Below are 7,130 nucleotides of genomic sequence, written 5' to 3'. Positions count from 1 at the left end.
CTTTCTCTTCCTCTGGATGGCACCTGAGGAGACAAGAGGGGGAAAATCCTCCAGGGAGAGGACTCCAGCAGCTGGAGGGGAAGATGTTAGTGCTGCTGGAGCTGGGGAGAAGGGAGGCTGGGTTGGGAGAGGTGCAGGTGACAGGACCACTGAGATGGGTGGGTAGGAGAAGGTGAGATCCTCAGTGGGGGTGACAGGGGTTGGGGACGGGGGGTGGGGAGGATGGGAAGGGTAGGGCGAGGGAGGGCCGGGAGAGGGGGGGGGGGAGGGACTGTCGTCATCTTACCATCCTTCTTTTTCACGGTCTTCTGCGCCGCAGGAGCTCTGGCTGGGGCGGGGTTCCCTCTGGCTGCAGCTTTCGCCACTAAAGTTGCCCAGGATCGATCCCTCTTCGGGCAGTCCTTGTAGGAGTGGGCTGCTTGTCCGCAGAGGTTGCACATTGTCCGTTTCGGGCAGTCTTTCGTCTCGTGTCCTGTTACCCGGCAGTTCTTGCAGGCGTCCTCCTTGCAGTCCTTCATCGAATGACCCTTCTTGCTGCATCTCCTGCAGATCTGCGGCATGTCCGGGTAGTAGATGAGGCCGTAGGAGTTGCCCAGCGAGTATGACTGGGGCAGGTGCTGGAGGCCGTCTTCCGTGCTTGAATCCTTGTTGAGTCAGACGATTACCGACCACTTGCCAGTCCAGAAGCCGAGTCCGTTCAGGATGTGGGTGGGTTCCCTCACCACTGTGCAGAACCGCTACAGGAGCGTGGTGATGTCTTTGCCGGGGGTGTGTGGGTTCCGCATTGAGACCGTCACCCGCCTTTCCTCTCTTTGACCCCAAAGCGAGAGAAAGGGGATTCAGGCCTCGCCGCTTTCACCATCTCCCAGTACCTTCTGCAGATGTTGGTCGATGCGAAGGTCACGAAGAACAGTTCGTCGCCGGCTTCGTCTGGAACGCTCTTGGATCGCTAAGCTAGTGTTAATAGCCCCCAGTGGTTCTCCGAGCTATCTATCTTTACAAGGACTGATAAGAACAGATACTACACTTGATCTTAGCCAAAAGGCCGAGAAGCTAATGCTTTATATTTACATAAACAGGAAGAGGCAGGGCTAAGGCTTTATATTTACATTTCCAAACTCCTCATTCACACTGTGTATTTAGGATCGATACCGTTTCAGTTGTACAGGGGCCCAGTAGATAAGGGGCCCATTGTTACCTTAAAAGCAGGTGCCTCCTGACTATTAGATTCCACGTCAGGGACAGCGCTAATAATATTCATAGTTCGTAATAAGGGGGTGCTCTGTGCTGAGGTGTTTGAGAGCAAGGGTCCTATAGACTGTTCCCAGGACCCTTATGTTGTCTGTGTAGATCTTGCAAACAATTTCTCTACAGATTAGATCCCAAATACAAACAACTGATCAATCTCTTCCAATCTTATGCTTACAGCTCCTAAACAGACCTATGTGTCTCCGTGGTTACAGACTACAATCAAAGCCTTTGTAGTCTGATACTGCAGTTGTTTTCGGCATTTTTAACCTGTTTATCTATATATATTGTAAGAAATCCTTCCTGAAGTAAAACCTGGAAAACACAATCAAGACCATAATCCCAATATTTGTCATAAACTCTATATCATTATTTCTATCCCTTAACCCCTTAAGGACGCAGCCTAGTTTGGGCCTTAAGGCTCAGAGCCCATTTTTCAAATCTGACATATTTCACTTTATGTGGTAATAACGTCGGGATGCTTAAACCTATCCAAGCGATTCTGAGACTGTGTTCTCGTGACACATTGGGCTTCATGTTCGTGGTAAAATTTGGTCGATATATTCAGTGTTTATTGGTGAAAAATTGCAAAATGTAGAGAAAATTTTGAAAAAATAGAATTTTTCAGAATTTAAATGCATCTGCTTGTAAAACAGACGGTTATACCACCCAAAATAGTTACTAGTTCACATTTCCCATATGTCTACTTAAGATTGGCATCGTTTTTTGAACATTCTTTTATTTTTCTTGGACGTTACAAGGCTTAGAACATAAACAGCAATTTCTCATATTTTTAAGAAAATTTCAAAAGCCTTTTTTTAAGGTACCTCTTGAGTTCTGAAGTGGCTTTGAGGGGCCTATGTATTAGAAACCCTGATAAAACACCCTAATTTAAAAACTAGACCCCTCAAAGTATTCAAAACAGCATTTAGAAAGTTTTTTAACCCTTCAGGCATTTCACAGGAATTAAAGCAAAGTGGAGGTGAAATTTGCAAATTTCATTTGTCTTGCTGAATTTCAATTTTATTCAATTTTTTTTCTGTAACACAGAAGGTTTTACCAGAGAAACATGACTAAATATGTATTGTCCAGATTCTGCAGTTTTTAGAAATGTCCCATATGTGGCTCTAGTGCGCTCGTGGAATAAAACACAAGCCCTAGAAGCAAAGAAGCACCTAGTGCATTTTGAGGCCTCTTTTTTTATTAGAATATATTTTAGGCAGCATGCCAGGTTTGAAGAGGTGTTGAGGTGCCAAAACAGTAGGAATGCCCCAATAGTGACCCCATTTTGGAAACTACACCCCTCAAGGAATTCATTTATGGTTGTTGTTACCATTTTGACCGCACATTTTTTTCACAGCACGTATTTGAATTGGGCTGTGAAATGAAAAAAAATTCATTTTTTTCCAATAAAATGTCATTTGTGATCAAAATTTCTTATTTTCACAGGGAACAAAATACCCCATTTTGTTGCCCAATTTGTCCTTAGTGTGGCAATACCCCAATTGTGGTGAGAAAATGCCGTTTGGGCCCATGGGAGGCCTCAGAAGGAAAGGAGCGCTATGTGTTTGTTGGAGTCCAGATTTTGCTGGATTGGTTTTCGGGCGCCATGTCGCATTTGCAGAGCCTCAGAGGTATCAAAGCAATGGAAACCCACCAGAAGTGACCCCATTTTGGAAACTACACCCCTCAAGGAATACATTTATGGTTGTTGTTAGCATTTTGACAGCACATTTTTTTCACAGCACCTATTTCTATTGGGCTGTGACATTAAAAATATGACATTTTTTCCAATAAGATGTAATTTTTTATCAAAATTTCTTATTTTCACAGAGAACACAATACTCCATTTTGTTGCCCAATTTCTCCTGAGTGCAGCAATATCCCATTTGTGGCGATAAACTGCCGTTTGGGCCCATGGGAGGCCTCAGAAGGGGTGGAGCGCTGTGTGTTCTTTGAAGTACAGATTTTGCTGGTTTGGTTTTCGGGTGCCATGTCACATTTGCAGAGCCCCAGAGGTATCAAAGCAATGGAAACCCGCCAGAAGTGACCCCATTTTGGAAACTAAACCCCTCAAGGAATTAATTTATGGGTAATGTGACCATTTAAACCCCATAGTTTCTTCACAGAACTTATTTGAATTGGGCTGGGAATTAAAAAAATATATATTTTTTCCAATAATATGTAATTTTAGCTCAAAAATTCTTATTTTCACAAGAAATAAAATACTTAATTTTGTTGCCCAATTTGTCCTGAGTGCGGCAATACCCCATTTGTGGTGATAAACTGCCGTTTGGGCCCATGGGAGGGCTCAGAAGGAAAGGAGCGCTATTTGTTCTTTGGAGTCCAGATTTTGCTGGATTGGTTTTCGGGTGCCATGTCGCATTTGCAGAGCCCCAGAGGTATCAAAGCAATGGAAACCCACCAGAAGTGACCCCATTTTGGAAACTATACCCCTCAAGGAATTCATTTATGGGTGTTGTGACCATTTTGACCCCATAGTTTTTTCACAAAACTTATTTGAATTGGGCTGGGAATGAAAACAAAATTATTTTTTTCAAATAATATGTAGTTTTGGCTGAAAATTTCTTATTTTCACAAGAAACAAAATACCCCATTCTGTTGCGCAATTTGTTCTGAGTGCCGCAATACCCCATTTGTGGTGATAAACTGCCGTTTGGGCCCATGGGAGGGCTCAGAAGGAAAGGACCACCATTTGGCCTACTGGGGATTTTCTAGTGCGAAGTCATGTATGCAGAAGCACCTGAGGTACCAGTACAGTTGAAACCCGCAAGAAGTGACCCCATTTTAAAAACTACACCCTTAAGGCATTCATCTAGAGGTGTAGTGAGCATTTTGACCGCAGACCTACACCCCATAAACTGTAATGTGGGTTCTCCCGGGTATGGCAATACCCTACATGTGGCTGTTATCAGCTGCCTGGACACACAGCAGGGCTCAGAGGGGAAAGACGAGGGGGGATAAGCTGTGCGGAGTACATCAGGGTAAGTAAAACTGGGGTAGATTAAAAATCAAGGACTGTATGATACATCTTAAAACACTTTCATACAGAGCTCTGGTTATTCGGGACACGTGTCACATTGATATATTGTGTCATCCTTTATCGCCCTCTTATAGCAGACTTTGCACCTCTTGACTTTTTCCCTTCTTGCCAGTTTGGGGAACTTTTCCTGGAAAGTGTTGCCGACCTGGTACGATGCGTGTGGCCCCGCTTCCAGAAGTACTGGGTGCCCCCCCTTCTTGGTCCCTAAAGATTAGGTTCTTGATAATCACCTCTTGAAATTCCAGGAAAGTTCCCATCTGGCCTGCACATCGACGTAGCACGTACGCGTTGTACAATGTCATCTGTATGATGTGCACGTCCAGCTTCTTATACCACACCGCATGGCGCTGTAGGGCTTCAAGATTTGATCTTACAAGTCCACCCCTCCCATGTACCTATTGTAGTCCAGGATGCAGTCTGGTTTGGGGGTGGCCTTTCCTTCATATATCCTAAACCTGTAGGTATACCCTGATGCACTCTTGCAGCTTATACATCTTCACGCCATACCTTGCCCTCTTACCCGGCAGATACTCGCGGAATTGAACCCTCCCTTTAAAATGTACCAAGGACTCATCAATAGAAATACACTTCTCGGGGGTGTATGCTTGGGAAAACCGGGCACTGAAACGGTCGAATAGGGGTCTCCGTTTATACAAACGGTCAAAACTGGGGTCATCTCGGGGTGGGCACGGCTCATTATCAGTATAATGTAAGAAGCCAAGTATTGCCTCATTTATTTATTTTTTTAGGTTCCAGTTCAGTTCTGAAGTTGCTTTGAGGGGCCCATATATTAGAAACCCCTATCAAATACGCCATTTTAGAAACTAGACCCCTCAAAGTATTCACAACAGCATTTAGAAAGTTTATGAACCCTTTAGGTGTTTCACGGAAATTTAGAGCAAAGTAGAGGTGAAATTTAAATATTTTTTTTTGTCAGAAAATCCTCTTTATACCATTTTTTTTTATAACACAAAAGGATTTATCAGAGAAACGCAACTTAATACGTATTGCCCAGATTCTGCAGTTTAGAGAAATATCCCACATGTGTCCCTCGGGCGGTAATGGACTAAAGCACCGGCCTCCGAAGCAAAGGAGCACCTAGTGGATTATGAGGCCTCCTTTTTATTAGGCACCATGTCCGGTTTGAAGAGGTCTTGTGGTGCCAAAACATTGGAAACCCCCAAAAGTGACCCCAATTTGGAAACTAGACCCCTTGAGGAATCCATTGCAGTTTTCATGGGGTGCATGCGGCTTTTTGATCAGTTTTTATTCTATTTTTAGGTGACGTGGTGACTAAAAAACAGCAATTCTACTATTGTTTTTTTATTCTATTTTTTTTACAGCGTTCACCGTGCGCTATAAATGACATATTCACATTATTCTACGGTGATACGATTACGGCGATACCAGATGTTTATAGTTTTTTTTAATGTCTTATGGCGTTTGCACAATAAAATACGTTTTGTAAAAAATCATTCACTTTTTGTGTTTCCTTATTCTAAGAGCCAGAACGTTTTTATTTTTCAATCAATAAAGCCGTGTGAGGACTTATTTTTTGTGTAACGAACTGTAGTTTCGATCAGCACCATTTTTAGGTACATGCGACTTTTTGATCTCTTTTTATTAAATTTTTTGGGAGGTGAAGTGACCAAACAATTGTGATTCTGGGACGGTTTATTATTATTTTCTTTTACGGCGTTCACCGCGCGGGATAGATAATGGAATAATTTTGTAGTTCAGGCCGTTACGGACGCGGCGATACCAATTATGTATAGTTTATTTGTTTGTTTATATATTTTTATTAATAATAAAGACTGATCAGGGAAAAAGGGGGATTTTTACTTTTAAAACTTTTATTTTCTTATTTTTACACATCTTTTTTAACTTTTTTTTTACTGTATTACTTTGTCCCACTAGGGGACTTGAGGGCAGGAGGCCCTGATCGCAATTCTAATACACTGCACTACATGCGTAGTGCAGTGTATTAGAACTGTCAGCTACTCACTGACAGCAAGCATAGTGGGTCCTGACGTTGTCAGGACCCACTAGGCTTCCATCTATGGCATAGCCGGACGCCATAGTCACCATCGCCGGCCGCTATCGTGTAGCAGGCCGGCGATGGCAGCTTAACCCCTAAAAAGCCGCGATCTCTATAGAACACGGCTTTTAAGGGGTTAATCAGCGGGGACACAGCGATTGGTCCCCGCTGTAGGAGCTGTGATAGCTGCTGAACAAGACAGCAGCTGTCACAGCTCCTGTATGTGTCGGGAGGACGACCGAAACGGCCGTTACTCCCGAGACGTACTATTAGGTCATGGAGCGCGAACGATACAGCTGCCATGACCTAATAGTACGTCCAGGAGCGAGAAGGGGTTAAGGAAACATTTGGGGTTCTTCAGCATTTTTTTTCCTTTTTTTAAACCTTCAGGTTTGGATTAAAAACACATCTAGTAAATCAATCCACTTTCCTTCAGCAGATTTTCATCATCACATTTTTAATATACACAATACATATTAACAAACAGTAAACATCACATATATTCGGAGTCTCCACCCCCCCCCCCCCCTATTTATACCCTCACTACAATCTTCCACTTCAAAAATGTCCACGTTCCCTCAGCATCAACTTCTCCAAACCTCTCCTTATCCCCCCTATATATAGTGTATCTATAGGTACATACAATCTATCCAACACCGTCCTTGCACATCCTTCCACTGACATCTTTTCTCTTAAAAACATACAGATTCCTCACATCCCACAATAATTCCTTAAAGGGAATGTGTCGCTAGAAATTATTATTTTATTTTTTTTCAGTTA

At 43.1% G+C, this 7,130-nt stretch overlaps 1 pseudogene; it reads right to left on the bottom strand.

The window, feature by feature from the left end:
• Positions 1 to 886: 886 nt before the first annotated feature.
• Positions 887 to 1,057, bottom strand: LOC142761466 (U2 spliceosomal RNA; annotated as a pseudogene).
• Between the last annotated feature and the right edge of the window lie 6,073 nt (positions 1,058 to 7,130).

The sequence above is a fragment of the Rhinoderma darwinii genome, chromosome 4 (assembly GCF_050947455.1).
Source record: "Rhinoderma darwinii isolate aRhiDar2 chromosome 4, aRhiDar2.hap1, whole genome shotgun sequence".
Taxonomy (NCBI): Eukaryota; Metazoa; Chordata; class Amphibia; order Anura; family Rhinodermatidae; genus Rhinoderma; species Rhinoderma darwinii.
Note: the sequence above shows the minus strand (reverse complement) of the source record. Positions and strands in the feature narration are given on the sequence as shown.